This window comes from Vipera ursinii (assembly GCF_947247035.1).
Source record: "Vipera ursinii genome assembly, chromosome: 1".
NCBI classification, from domain to species: Eukaryota; Metazoa; Chordata; class Lepidosauria; order Squamata; family Viperidae; genus Vipera; species Vipera ursinii.
In genome coordinates, this window is record NC_139512.1 from 306,240,108 (window position 1) to 306,256,832 (window position 16,725).

Consider the following 16,725-nt stretch of genomic DNA (forward strand, 5'->3'; position numbering starts at 1 on the left):
TTTTGAGAACTATACAAAATCCATGCTCAATAAATCACCACGCAAAATGTTCTAGTCTGGCTGGAGATTTTCATCTTTGGCTCTCTCTTCTCAGTGAAGTCTGCCTAACTTTTGTGTTGATTCTAAATGTTTTTATTTGACTTCAAGTTTAATGTAGCAATAATCAAGTCATTAATTTGCTGTAGAAGTTGAGATTGGCCTCCAGAGCTTAAAACATACTTTTAAAGAGTTCTTATTTAGCGTTATAGAAAGATTTGGTCTGGACATTTGATTCAAATATGATGCAATCAAATTGTTGAGTCTCATCAAGTTTCGGAATCAAATCCAACATGTGCAAAATCCATTTTTTATTTTTTGAAGTAATGGGCCATTTTTATAAAATAGTCTATCATGCAAGACCTGCTGGATTTATTTAAAAAGTGTCCATTTCAACCAATGTAGCTACATAATAAATGATCCTTGTTGAAACTTGTGAGAAGACTGGAGAAGACTTATGCTGATGTTACTTTAGAATAAATATTAGTTGGCATGGTTTCAGATCTAGCTTATAGTATTATGGCCTTTAACATCAGAAAACTGATAAGAATACCTTAGGGAGGCACTCTCTGAAACACCTGATAGTGTTCTGGGAAGTGAAATGTTGCATTTGGAGATGAGTAGCCTGTCATAAGAAAAATAGAATAGGATGCTTAGGAGAGGAATATAAAGCAACGTAATAGATTGTTGGGGAGGGGGTTAATGAACCCGGTTCCCAATGAATACAACCAGCTGGATGTCTAAAAGCTTCATAAAATTTTATTGTACAATTCACAGATGATGAGTCCATCTGCAAAATATCAGAAATGTTTATCGTGATCTCCCAGAGAGTTCTGGGTGTGTTTCCCTTTGACACTATTTATACAGCCTTTGCTTTTGTTCAGAGGAGATGCTAAGATTATTTCAAGGTGCTGCGGGTGGGTGCTCACATATGTATGTACAGTACTTGAGTTTTCAGATTGCCTTAGCCTTGCCTTCAAGTTCTGTCCCAATTAACAATGGGTGGCATTTTAAATATGTATTTAAGCTCCTTTAAAGTCAATTGATAACTTGAGTTCTTACAACAATGAATTTAGTCTCTAGGTAGTTGTATGAAGTAGGGACGCGTGGCTCAGTGGGTTAGGATGCTGAGCTTGTCAATCAGAAGGTTGGCAGTTTGGCGGGTCGAATCCTGAGTGCCGGGTAACAGAGTGAGCGCCTATTACTCGTCCCAGCTTCTGCCAACCTAGCAGTTCGAAAGCATGTAAAAATGCAAGTAGAAAAATAGGGACCACTACGGTGGGAAGGTAACATCATTCCATGCACCTTTGGCGTCTAGTCATGCTGGTCACATGACCACGGAGACGTCCTCGTACAAGTGCTGGCTCTTCGGCTTTGAAACGGAGATGAGCACCAGCCCCTAGAGTTGGAAACGACTAGCACACATGTGCGGGGGAACCTTTACCTTTACCTTAGTTGTATGAAGTACTTCCTTTTATTTGCATCATTTTATTTTAACAAATAGAGAGCTAATAATTTTTAAAAAAAAAAAAGTCTTGTGTTTAATGAATCAGTATTACAGTGTTGGATTAGGACCAAAAAAACCCAGATTTAACTCAGCCAAGGAGACCCAATGGAGGCAATTAAGTCTCTCTCAGTACAATCTGCCCTATAGGGAATTGTGAAAAAACATAGAGAGGAAAGGATGCTACAAATAAGGAGACTTTATTAGTGGTTTATTAGTCCTGGTGCCTTACCATACCAGAAAGTAGCAAAATCTATTCCTGAGTGTTTTGCTAATGCACTGCTCCTTACATATTGTTGTTTGGTTTCTTCTTTGTGATATACCTTACATAATATACAAAATACATAATATACAATATATAAGGTAAAGGTAAAGGTTCCCCCGCACATGCTCAGCGTCATAACCCACTGAGCCACCGCGTCCCTATACAATATATAGAAGTTGACTAAAAAAAAGATAAAAACATTATCAATTTATTTATTTATTCATTCAATCAATCTACACAGCTGCCCATATCAAATTATTTTGGTAAATATAGTAAATATGCCTATGAGTTCTCCTCATCTTAAGTAGTGTGATCTAATAATAAAATTTCTATTTTCTGCCATTAAATGGTACCATTATTCACTGCCTCGGGGAAAGTCTCCCTATACCTTTCAGAACAATGAGTTCAGTTGCTTCTTAAGGTAAATAAATAACCACAATTTTGAGACGTTCACTACTGCCTAGAATTTACAACTAAAAAAAGCTAAAAGGACACTATTTTCGCATTAATGTTATTTTAAATCAAAGATTTATGAGTAGATCTGAGTGAATAAGTATACAATGCATTCATTATCTCTGCAGACTTTGCCAAATTCATTTGTCGTCTTTTAAAATTACAGTTAACATACTGCTCTTTATTTTAAAACACACCACACTGTCCATAGTTTCCACTTATTTTGCTTTGCTGCCTCCTACTTTGAGGCCAGTTTCAGATTTTGTGTGGAATATTGGAAGTTGTTTTATGCCAGGCTAGATTACTTGTCCTTCTAATGCAATCTTTCCAGATTTCCCAACAGATGGCTTCTCCATCCTTGCTGTCTTAACCTTGTAATTTGGAGCTATCAAAGCCAAACTTCAGGCCTTCATTAGATAAAGTGCGCACAAAGTGAACAGCAAGCAAAAAGATGTTGGATAGAAAAGGGAACTAGTAATAGGAAATTTACACAGTGCAGTAACAAAAACGATGTTGGTTCTGACAAGTTGTAGAGTTCAACACTTCAGTTACCAATCAGATGCCTCTGGAAAGCTCACAGACAAAAAAAAGTCTAAATAGTAGACATTGCAATACCTAAAGACAGTAGACTAGAAAATAAAGAACAGGAGAAAATCACAAAATGTAAAGGCTTCCAAAGAGAAGTAAAATGATTGAAGTAAAGGAAAGCAAAGACAGTACCAACAGTAATAGGCACTTTGGGTGAAATTCCAAAATATCTGCACCACCACTTGGCATTGACAAAATCAGCAACAATCAATTGCAGAAAGCCGCTTTAGCTTACATCCTGCAATTACTATACCTTTAATATTATTAAACAATTTGTATGCCTATCCCAGGTTCTTAGGAACAACAAAAATGCCAATCTAATCTAAATATCTGGCAGACTGTGCCACCAACCTTAATAATGTAAACACTGTAATAGTTACTATTCTGACAATATATTATTACCACATGAACAACTATTATAATATCACCCATTTTACTATATTTTATTTTCATATAAAATTAAAAGCAAACCTAAGAAAGATTGCATAAAACAGTCTTATTTATACAGTGATGTTTTAATGGTTCTAATATAAACAGATTTTTACAGCTGCTATTACACGTAGGAACCCTTGTTTAAACAATTAATGTCTTACTCCTTAGGACCAAGGAATGTAGTGACTCAGAAATTATGAAAGTACATATATTCCTTCTTGGGAATCTTTACCCATTATATCTACACACTATAAATTTTCAGCTATCACATCTCCTAGACTGAATGTAAAGTACAATTTGCAATTACATTAATAAAGTAATGGGGCCCTGATAAGCTAACAGCTAACAAGCCAATTAATGTATTTATCAGCTGTTAAGATGACAGTCTGTGAAAACATTTCAGGGCTCTTCAAGATAATGTTTTCTATTAAGGTGCTACATTTGTTAATAAGAGTTTCAAATATCTGCTTCATATCAGTTATTCCCCAAAATTAACATAGGGGCCTTCCAAGCTCTAAGAATAAGGTATCTACAGAAAACCCAAAGTAATTCACGATGCTTCTTTTCGTTCTGAAGTAATCATGAAATTGTGAAGATGCCTTCATAACATTTACTTCACTAAAGTGTACAGAAAGTCTTAAAACATCTAAAGGATCAAAGAAAAGATTTGTGTCACGTTTTAAAGCAGCTTGCTAATCTTCACACAATAGAGAGACTTAGTATATTCAAACACCCTAACCCAAATAATGAACCCTGCACCTAAGTGGGGTGTGTGTCACTTTAGCCCCAAATATCCCCAGAATAGGGGTCTGGATTAATTTCCCAGTCAACTCTATTGTGCAGATTATTAATCCAAGAATTAAACTGTCCCTTCTGGGACTTGTATGCTTTACAGTACACACTTCCCTTGGGCGCCTCCTGAGCATAAACTAACTGGAAATTCCTTTCCAAATGTCATCCCTTTCCTTCACTTTGGCCAGGGTGATGACTTGCTGATCTGTCTGGATCAAGTTTAGTATTGCCAATAATTGGTGGATTCCCTGCTTCATCCTTCCTGGACTAGAAAAAGAAGAATGAAGGAACTTTCATTTTTCCTGTCACTAGGCCTAGAAAGGGAAAGCAGAAGCACTCTTGTCAATTTCATCTAGTCCAAAAAAACCCAGGTCCAAAGTTGCACTGTTGCATCAATGAACTTTAAAATAATCAATGGCAATGGAGGGCAGATCAGTGACCACAAGGGAGGGGGTGTTCCCACTGCAAGCAGCTGTAGACAATTGCATGGAAGAGTCAAAAATCTGAAACATAGCATGCAAACCACACTATACAACTCAAGCCAGAGCAAGACAGGAATTATTACTTTAGAGACGAACTCAGAAAACATGACCACAGATTGCATTATCTACTGTGTTGGAGTCAATTGGGTGACATCATCCATTCCTGCTCTCTAAAAATTTCTGCACTGAGGTGAACTGGAATAGAATAGAATAGAGCAGAATAGAATAGAATAGAATAGAATAGAATAGAATAGAATAGAATAGAATAGAATAGAATAGAATAGAATAGAATAGAATAGAATAGAATAGAATAGAATAGAATAGAATAGAATAGAATAGAATAATAACTTTATTGTCACTTTGAATGTACACTAATCGGCATACATTAAAATGAAATTTCATTGCATACAGCTCTCAAAGGGTCACCACCTCTGATATACACTACATAAATATGACATAAATAAATACATAATTATGCATATATCCACACATACCCACATATATTATATGAAGTACAGATCTGCCTTGAGATAAAGATGAAGACATAGAGATCTCCTACAAAAATGGGATTTTCTGGGTACTCTTTAGATTGCTTTTTCCCCCCTGTGGTCATACAGAGAAGGGAAAAGGACAGAATGAGGTAGAGGTAAACCCTCCCAGACTTTTTCTGCAGTAACAGTAACCCCGATTTCAATCTTCCAGATTTTTTTTTAGATGGAAATAACATTTTCCCTGGGGGGAAAAATGGACAAATGGTTACGTCTTAACTGAACCATTTATCATAGATCATAGAACCCTAATGCAAGGAGATGTCCCAAGACCAATAGTGGGGATGACTGGATTAGTTAGATCTATATCTCATAACAAAGAAGATGTCAGATTTCATTCATAAAACTATGAGTAAGATTTGCACTTTTCACAGTTTGGCTGGAACATTTCAGTAAGTCTGCATATTGGATTGTAATGTATCCAAATAGCTTTCTGAACAACCCTTGGGATTGGGGAAATGTTTCTAAAGCTATTATTGAAAAATCCACAGTTGTTAAAACATGTTCCAATACAATTGCCAATCATGGCAATATTTTTGAACCAAATTACTTCCTGAGCTTTAAAATGAATGTTTTTCCCCTTTTCCCCTTTCATTCTTCAGCTGTAAAATGAATACAGCATATCTACATTGTAAAATGGCTCTAGATGGAAATAGGATTGCTCTTGAACTTAATTTGCTCTTAAAGTTAATTTGCAAAGTAAGTTTCAGAGTAGCAAAATGGACGTTTAGTGTAATTTGCAATGTGCATTTAAATTTATTCTTCATAATACTGATCTTTTGATGTAGACTGGCAAATTTCTGGTTATTATTTCATTTGTGAACATGATTATGTAAAGAAAGGGAGGATCCTTACTCAAGCATCTTTAATTGAATTAAAATTGCTTTTTTCAGATCAGGGTTCCTCCTCTATAAATATGCAGTTATTTTTTATTGATAACAATCCCATTGCCTTCCCATAAGAAAGCATTTCTTCTGCAATGAAATCACATTCCTTGTATTTCCAAAATATGAGTTAGGAAAAATGTCATTATTGCCAAACCAGTTTGAAGACTGCTATGCATTGTGTCTGCCTACAAAGGGATGGGACTGAGCAAGTAAGATGATTTATATACACCATTACATGCACCTTCGGCCCCAAAGGATTCAGGGCCATCATCAACCATGTTTCCTATCTGTGTGTCATGTCAGAGCAAAGGGTGTCAGTGCTGAATGAATACTACAAGCTTTTCTTAATGGCTCTTTTGAGTCCCCTCTGATCACAGTTATCAACTGTAGGCTGAATGTAGTTTTAAAAAACACAACAGAATAAAGTAGTGAGAGGGATCAGTTATAATGGCTGGGAGGGAAGCTTGGCTGAAGCTTCAGAAGAAAATTAAATGAGTCAATATTTCTGCATAGGAAACCCCCTTAAAAATCAGAAAAAGCATGTGGCTGGGGCAAGTCTGCATGCACCATTCCTTCCCATTTTACATCATAAGCTCCCCAAAGATATTCAGTATAACTTTACTACCATAAGATTGCCTTCCCTTGTATAAATATGACTTTAAAGTCTGTTGGTAAAAGACTTTTTTGTGCAAAAATGTTGGCACATTTAATTTTCTGCTGAAGCTTCAGGGGAGCTTCCCTCCCAGACATTTTAACTCACCAAACCCTGGTTGCCCAGTGAAAGATTTACCAGTTCCTGCTATTGCATAATATCCCCTTGATAAGCTCTAATCCAGCGTTGTTTGAACTTCTCCCTTACCTGAATTCGCTGAAGAGACCTAACAAGGCAAATGCCCCTGATGCCTTGTTTATGCTGCAGCTTTCACTGGAGCTTATTAAACTCATAGTTACTCCATATAAGCTGTGTTCAGCCTTTCTCCAACAGCAAAGTGTTGACAGTAAGTAACAGACACTTTGCCCCCAAGGTACCATGTTTACACATTGGTGCAAAAGCCTGGTAGATTTGAGCCCTGTAAAACTATCACAGATAACAGGACTGTTATCAGATAAGTGACTATAATAAATGACTACAATTAGGGCTCTGCTGATGAGACTAGTTGGTGGTCTTTCCACTCCATTTTGGACAAATCCCAGGCCTAACAGTAAAAGAAACATGTAACCACCACCACCACCACCCAAAAAGAAAAATGGGTTGGAAAAGGAGATGGAACAAAGCCCTATGATTTCTTGAAAGGATGTTGTAGAGAAAGAAGTGGGACCTGCAAGAGATATTGCAGTATGGTTTGTTGCTAGGTCTGCCAACTACTCCGTTCTTTCCTCCACTAGTCTACAAAAAACATACACACATTTTTAGCTCTCTTTCGTTATGTTTAGATGTTCTATGTACCCAGGGCAGGTGGTTTAAGGGATACAAGGAATGTTAGTAAAGCCCTACTGATTTATTCTGACTTACTCCACCATTGCTAAACAGATGCAGTCAGGAACCTTGTAGGCTTAAACACAAATCTTCTCCATTGCTGCTGTCTAGCAGCTACTAATTATGGTAATTGTAGAGCAATTTTCTTTTGGGGGGATTTTAAAGATTTCATCTTCTATTTTTATAGACCTTGGAGTTATCCCATATTCACTGATGCTTCTCTTCAGTTTGTGGCTCAGGTCTGGTGCTATTTTGGCTGTGTGGGCAACAATATTTTTGGTCCAAATGTCAAAAATCAAAGCATTGTTGGATATCTGTGAACTAGACATATAATTCTAATTCTTCTTCAAAGGAACTAATAATCATCCAGTCCATAACAATCTTAGGAGCTATAGCTGATAAAAGGACTAGCTGTAAGTCTTTCCCATTTATAGCAGCCAGATAAATAACATTGAGAAGACAGGGTTATTTGAAGTTCAGAAATCAATGCATTTGCTATAGATTTAGGAACAGATTTAGGAGCAGATATGCTCAGGCAATGAACTGTGATGGAGATACTGTTTAATGCCAATTTCATGTCATACTTCCAGATCAGTAATTATCCATTATAATCATTTGCCAATACATCCAAAGAAGGAATTTTCATTTCTTTTTGTATTATTATTCCTTTGAGTATTTCTCATTGCATGCTTCAGTTAAAAGAACTACGGTACATCTTTCCATGCATCCATATTTCATCACAATCGTGCTGCTTCACAGGGTTTGTTGTCTTTTGGGTTTTTTTAATTATATTTTAACTTTTTGTCCCCTAAGACAACTAATAAATTCCAGTAAAAGATTAGATTTAAAGCAGTGTTCTACATGAATCATTCTCACCAATGTGTGTTTTTCTCACAAAAGCAATACGGAGTATTTGAGCTGATCTAGCCAGATAGTTCTTATATGTTTTTGTCCTTAGCTGGAACAGAGCTGAAAATCTCTTAACATTAAGCCTTCTAGACTTGGCCTTAGACAAAGGTCAGCTCTCACTTGGGATGGCTGAAGAATTCAGATCACTTCCAGCCAAGTATCAGGTCACATGTCTGCTCATCCTAGCTGGAGTTGAACCAAACTGCTCTGGAGAGGTGCCCAGAAGTAAAAATAATTAACCCTGAATTGTCCCATAGGAAGGACTGAAATATATCAGTGAGAAAGGGCATGCCTTAGGATAATGTTGTGCCATCAAAAATACAGATATCCTTTTGGTGTATGAAGACTTTTATTCTGTAAAAAAATAGCAGTTTTATCTGGAACACTGCTAAGAGTAGCTGCAATTACTGTTGTAAAGGTGTTTCTGTTTACACCCAATAGAGTCGTTATGTCATAGACATGAGGATAATAGCCTATAATTTAAGCACTTTAGTGAAAACTCTTTAAAGGATATTCAGATATCTACACAGTTTAGTCATTTATAAGAATACACTGTTTAAGACAGCACTGAGTGGGTTAAGACAGCACTGAGTGGGTTCTTCAGATGCCTGTAAGCATCTGCCAAAGCTGCAACATACCAAACTTAAAATTAACCGTTGATAACATATGTAGGTTTTAACTTTAAGGAATTACTTGTTCACACACACTGCTATAAATTTGATTTATGGTATCATGCAAGCAATATAGTTTTGCAAATCCCTCCCTCCCCATTAAACGTGGCCTTGTTCTTTTTTAGAAAAGATATCTAAGTTTGGTTTAATTTAATATTTCTTATAATATTTCTAAGGGAACTGACCTGAATGGGAGTACAATTCCCAAAGGAGCTTGACATCTTGTGTGAAAGTAGGATTTATGGGTGTCTTTGCAGCAGCAGCAGAGCCTCTCATAAACTCCCCAACTTACACATCGGAATCAGCTTGTTTAACTTAATCATGAGCTTAGAGGTGATCCAGTTGACCTTTGTAAAATATGATAAGGCCTCTTGCTGAAATTACTGTAGTCTTCAGATTAATGGAAGACTGTCAAACAATGTAATCTTAACAATTTGAACTGTTTTAAGAACTGCATGTTGAACTTTTTATTACTGGCTTGAGTGGAAAACAATTTCCAGATTATCTTTTATTTGGGCAAGGGAAAAGAAGGGAAAGGACAATCTAGTTCCAAATACTTCTTCTTTTTACTTAAAAAGTTTATTCATATACTCTGTCCTTAGTGTGTTTAGATGGGGAACAGCTTTTAAAAGGGAGTGAATGGAGAACAGATGTCAGTGTAATTTTTATATTTGAAACAGTCACATGATTTGATATTTTTCATTCTATGCAGCAAAAAGTTAAAATAATGGCAGGAGTTACTTTAGTAACTCTTTTTCCTCCTACGCTTCCAATTACTGAGGCACTGACCAGCTGACAAAACACAATGGAGTAAAACACACACCGAGTTAGGAAATAGTGAAAAAAATGGGAAAGGGTTTAACAACTCCAATGAAAGAGAAACCAACCTTTTCTAAGACAAACTGCTGCAATATGAAATGGGTCTTATCATTAAAAACATTGTCCTAATAATTAAATTAAATTAAATTAAATTAAATTCTGGAAATTGAATGTTGAATCCTTCTGGAACAAGTATGCTCCATCTTCTTCATAAGAGTCCCTTCAAAGCATTCAAAGTTACCGGTACCTATCGTGCTTCCCCTTAATTTTCTCTTCCCAAATAGAGTTCCTTGATGGTAGGATGGGTGGCATATAAATTTAAAAAAATAAATAGAATTGTGAAATCATTTACAGGTAGTCCTCAGCTTACAATCACAACTGAGCCCCAAATTTCTGTTGCTAAGCGAAACATTTGTTAAGCAAATTTTGCCCCCTTTTTACGATCTCTCTTGCCACAGCTGTTAAGGGAATCGCCGCAGTTGTTAAGTGAGTAACACCGTTGTTAAGTGAATTCGGCTCCCCCTTTGACTTTGTCAGAAGGTCACAAAAGGAGATCACATGACCCTAGGACACCGAAGCCATCATAAATATGAATCAGTTGACAAGCATCTGAATTTTATTCACGTGACCATGGGAATACTGCAACGATCATAAGTGTGAAAAATGATCATGTCACTTTTTCCAGTGCTGTTGTAACTTTGAACCGTCACTAAGTGAACTGTTGTAAGTCAAGCACTACCTGTACTTCGTTCTACAGGTCTCCAGCATAGGCAAATAGCAAAGCAATTGAGAAATCACACTCCTCTATTTGCAAGTTCTCCACTCCTAAAATCTTCCAAGACTCAAGAGCAAATGGACAATCAGGAGGAAACAAACATGAATAAAGATCACACAACAAAATATACATCATTTATTTGAGTTCATCTATGCAAAACAAGGCCCTGTTTTCTTCCTATCGGCTTCCGTGAGAAGACAGGAGAATGTAGCTGGCCAAGTCAGGCAAAGCTAAACGTTAGCTTCCATCAGACAAAAAGAAATCTTCCTTTGGTTGTTTTGCATGAATCGCAAAAAAATATTTTGCTAATAAGTGAAGGCATTCCATAGTTGTCTAATATCAGGTTTTTCCAATCTATTTCCCTGAATTACAAACTGTCTCATTCCCATCAAGCTTGATAGCAACATTTCAACAGATCCTCAAAAGCCAACAGAGGAGAAAAGACTGGGGGAAACAAGCCAAGAATACTACTGGTAAATGTTTGCTAATTATACATCTCTCCTAGGTACCTTGCTGAGTACAGAACAGTGAACAATTCGTCTTTGATTAGATAAAGAAAAGGATTTTTAAAGAGTTTTGGATTTTCGTTTTTTGTGTTGCATATCCAAATATCCTTCCATCTCTTTATATTCTCTAATGAGGAAAAAAAAGAGAATATTGTCAATAATGTCCCAATCCTTCTTACATTCTTAGTCGACAATCCTATATCCAATTATCTCAGAGCTAACCTCATTAAACTCGTGGGTTTTACTTCTACATAACAACACAGAAATTGACAGAGTGAAGAATAAAAAAAGTTAACCCGATTAGTTTACTTATTTAAAAAAGAGAATTTATCACTGGTTTTTTTCCTTTTCTTTCAAATAACTAGGTTATCTTCCACTTTCAACAGACTTTTTAACTTTTTTACTGATTTAATTTCACCTCCCAGGATGCCCAGTGAGCAGTATTAAATATGCATACAATGGGCAGAGGTGCCTGTCCCTAACATCTGGTAAAACCATTGAATACAAACACCAAAATTTGTAATCCAACACTAAAATTAGATGCAGAAAAGGGTTAAAATAATGCAGTTCAAAAAGATCTACATCCTTAACCTGAGTAGTTCCACATATGGTAAATTTCCTTTGATGTAGGCAAATGTAAAATAACTTGTCTGGTACAAAATTGTACTAAGCATAATGTGTTAAATAGAACAGCCAGTAAGCATGCTGGTCAGGAAAAGCATTTGGGAGTCATTGTGGAAAAAAATGTGGAAACTATCAATCCAGAGGGCAACAATAGTGCAAGCAAAGGCAAATTAAGCAGGAGAGGAGGAGGAGGAGGAGGAAGAGGAGGAGGAAGAGGAGGGGGACTACTTTTGGATAGGAGAACACTGAAATAAGCAGAAATATTTTCCTTCTATGAAGAAATTCTCTTCTCCTAAGCTGTCCCTATTATTGTAAAAAGAAATTGTCAATGAGAAATCAGAGAATGTATCTTTATTCATATTCCCAGTAATAAGAGAATCTCTTCTAAAACTTCCAGAATCTAAACCAGGAAAGGGCATGAAATTCAAGTCCCACCAACTTTTTCCCAGACTTAGAACTTAATATACACTTGAAGGACAAGCAGGGAAAGCAGAATCCAAGGCTGGAGTCTCCACATGTTACTTCATCATTCTCTTAATGAGAATGATCACAGCAGAGGGGATTGAAAGCCAGACAGGAACATAGGTCCACACGCAAAGTGCTTGAGTTACACATAAGGGAAGATGCTTATTATAGGGATCAAGGTTTGGCTGAGAGCCACAAATATGTAGAAACTTCCAGGTCAATATAAACTTCCAGAAAGAAAGGTCCTGTTATTGAAATATCTGTGTCTTACACTGGAAAGTGGATGCAAGTACCATGTGGTCCTCTGTGTGCGTTTTACTGTATAGGAAAAACTGGCTGGATGTATTAAACTTTCCTCTTAAAATAACATACCTTGGTTTTCAGTATAGTCCCATAAAGTCTACCCACAATGTTATCCCATTATATTTCTTGGTGATTATGTCTAAATAATGGAAGGATTATAATTTTAACATACATTTTTTTTAAAAAAATCCAAATGAGAGAGAATTGAAAACCTAGGATTATCTTTTACTATCTTTTTAAGATGCCAACCAAAAGGCCCATTCCTGAATCTCTCTGTTTTCATAGAGAAGGAATCTGTCAGTGCTATTTACTGATAACATTAACCATCCATTTATTTTAACAATTCATCATCCCCATTTCCACTTAATTAATAGCTGGTTCTCTGGATCTGCTGGATGAATGGAAGCAAAACATTGTTTTATTTGTTCTTAAGATGTACACTTTTTTTTAAAATCCCATTTATAGCCCGCCCTTCTCCGAAGACTCAGGGCGGCTTACAATCTAAGCACAAACTTTCCAATGATTGAAGCCATAAGCATTAGGTAAAGGTAAAGGTTCCCCCGCACATCCGTGCTAGTCGTTTCCAACTCTAGGGGCCGATGCTCATCTCCGTTTCAAAGCCGAAGAGCCAGCGCTTGTCCGAGGACGTCTCCGTGGTCATGTGGCCGGCATGACTAGACGCCAAAGGCGCATGGAACGCTGTTACCTTCCCACCCGAGTGGTCCCTATTTTTCTACTTGCATTTTTACGTGCTTTTGAACTGCTAGGTTGGCAGAAGCTGGGACGAGTAACAGGCGCTCACTCTGTTACGCGGCACTCGGGATTCGACCCGCCAAACTGCCAACCTTCTGGTCGACAAGCTCAGCGTCCTAACCCACTGAGCCACCGCGTCTTGTTTAAGCATTAGGTCTGTACAAAGAATGCTTCATATTTTTCCTAAATATTTTTCATGAGTTCTTTACATCAAATCTGAATAGCCTGTGATTCATCAAGTCAATACACTACACTATCTCAGTATCCATCAGGGTTCAATAAAATTCTTTGGCTTTGTTATTCTGCAAAAACAGACATTATGAAGCCTCGAGAATATTTATATAATTATGTCTATATAAGTTAACTTCAAGATTATAAGCCTGTTTGGGAAATTAAGGAATATCCCTGAGCAAAATCTTATGCAATGTGTTGAAATAAATGGTTTTGTTAATATGGTTACATTCATGCAGCTTACAGAGAAATCAGCCCAAAACTAAATCATATAGATTCACAGACTGTATTAATTTTCGTGGTGAGGGGACTCAAAGGGATGCTGAATATCCTGTAAACATTGTTCTGGCCACTTTTGAGAATACACTGGAACCTCAGTTGTTGAGGTAGAGATAGAATGGTACAAACCAGTACAAAGGGGTTGGTTTATAATAAATTATCAAGGAAATGAACACAAGGAACAGTATTAAAATTGCAGCCAAATATTTCAAGAAAAGTTCCTAACAAAGAAGCAGTTACTGAACACTTCTTTCCTACATTAGGAGACTCAGCTCTGTGGACTGATTTGTTCCGTTCTTCTGATGACTATACCACACTGGCAAAGTTAAAGAAATGAATTGGTGAAAGAATCTTTCCATGCTGTGCTCTGTTAGATTACCTTCTACATAATTCAACACTGTGGTATGGAGATGCAGGTTTTATTAACTATCTATTACACAGTCAGTTGAGCAAGTGCAAATTCATGCTCCAGGACTAAGTTCTCTCTCCCTTTACATTCTCCTTTTATTCTGAATTGATCTCCACTTTGCACAGATTGCCATGAGGCCATTACTGGAAACTGTCAAATGACATTTGTTTTGAAAGATCAGCAGGTTGGTTGCGGTGGGGAGGATGCTGCAGGCAAGTGCTACAGAATGCATAAAGCCTTGTTCTCAGTCAAAGGACGACGCACAAACACCTCCGCAAGCATTAGGCAGATAAAACTTTTGATTACTTGCTCCTAAAATCATCATATTGACTAAAATGAAACTCCAATATTCTTCTGACTTCTTTCCCCACCTTAAAAACAGCCAGTACTGTAAGATGTGGGATTTTTTGGTTGTTTTTTTTTTGTAGTCAGGATAATCCAACTCAGTTTCCCCCAGCCTTTTGCCTTCCAGGTATACCCAAAATAAAAGGGGTAAAGATTCTAAAATCAATCTTAAATTCTGGTGACTACGTAAGACACAAGGTGCCGTTTTCTTGCCAACAGTATGGAAGTAGTTTTATATTGCTTTTTCCCCCCAATACTATATTTTTATTTCCCAATATTATCTACAATCTTGGAGCATCCTGGTGGTCTCCCATTCAAGTACTAACCAAGTCTGGCCGTGGCTAGCCTTTTCAATGTCAGCTAAGTGCTGCCATCTGCTGTGTTTACATTATGCACTGTAGTACATCTTCCACATCTCCCAGAGTGGGAAAAATGAATGAACCTGGTGTTGTTTCTGTAAAAGGATGAATACATCAGGTCCTTAAATGATACAAGGTGCAAATGAAATAAACTTCTCCATTCTTGCCTCAACACCCAAAGAAGTACAACTGAGCCTTAGAAGCAGAACCAAATATTTCTGAGCAAATTTCTCAGATTTTTTCCCATTCCCTGGTGGTAAAAGAATAATTTCAATCCTGGGAAGGGGGAATTGAAGAATTATTCCTCCCTTGGAGAAATGTGATGAAGTGGTATTCCTTTGCTCTCCTTTGCCCACAAACAGAGGAAGGGATTTCAAGAGGTTTATTGCACATAGCATTAAATCAAGAGTCTTCAAACTTGGTCCTTTTATGACTTGTGGACTTCAACTCCCAGAATTCCTCAGCCAGCATGCCTGGCTGAGGAATTCTGGGAGTTGAAGTCCACAAGTCATAAAAGAGCCAAGTTTGAAAACTCCTGCACTAAATGATGTAAAGTGGAAGATGGAGCATGCTTAGTACCCAGACCAGTTTCCAGGATTCTTCACAGGAGTTTTTATAGCAGGGGTGTCAAACTCAATTTCATTGAGGGCCGCATCAGCATTGTGGTTGCTCTCAGGGGGCCGGGTGGGTATGGCCAGGGTGGGCGTGGCCCACTGGGTGGGCGTGGCTAGAGTGCATATGGCCTACTGGGTGGGCGTGGCCAGCTCTACATTGTTCGCATCAAGGGTTTCTATGGGGGCCTGGGCAGGAGTGGGACAGATCTGAGGGTCTCTGGCAGAAGGAGGGTCTCTGGGCCAGGGCCAAGGCAGTGGGGGCCGTTCCCTCACTGTTTCCAGGATGGCTTCGCAGGCCACATGAAACCACTTCGCGGGCTGGATCCGGCCCCCGGGCCTTGTGTTTGACATGTCTGTTTTATAACAATACAAACACTTGCTAATGAAACTTGTTTTCCTTACTAAACCAGTGTAATATAGTGATTAGAGTCATGGACTAGAACAAGAGATATCCTGGTTCAAACTATGGAAAAATACTGGATTTCTTTCAAGTATTTGTCATCATCCAACAAATCTCACAAAGTTATTATTATAAAGATAAAATTGGAGGAAAGAAGGATAATGTACGCTCAGGAGGAAAGGCAAGCTATAAGATAAAATATTAACCAACTCATGAATATTCAAAAGCTGGAAGACATCCAGAATATGGATGTAATCATATGGCCCATTGGAAATAGGGACATCATGATACTGTGTTTATAACCTGCTATTGACCTATCAAAATATATGCAGTAAAAGCCATCAGTTCTTTGGTTAATCATTCTTTACATTCAATTTGTTTCCATACCATATAAAGTTTTCTTCTCTTTTAAAAAATATAATATTGTAAACACAGAGGTATCTCCATCATTCTTAGATTTACTTTTCTTGAAGGGTTTTTCAAGGATTAGTAAAGAAAGGCTGAAATGTGAGATTCAAGATGGAAAATGTATTTCTCGAGAGATCTTCCTCTTCCCGTCCCCTCTCCCAAATCCGGAAGACAGGAAAGATCAGACTATTCATAACAGAGGAGAGAGACCTTTCTGGAGTCTTCAGGGGAAAATCAATCAAAGAAATTATTTTTCCCACAGACCAGGGCATAACAAACTTTAATAACATGGGATTTTTTCTCCCTGATTGAGGCATAAATCTTTGATTAATTTATAGCCTGGAGTGACTATATAATAGTCCCTAATGTGTTTTCTGAATAGGAATTGAGC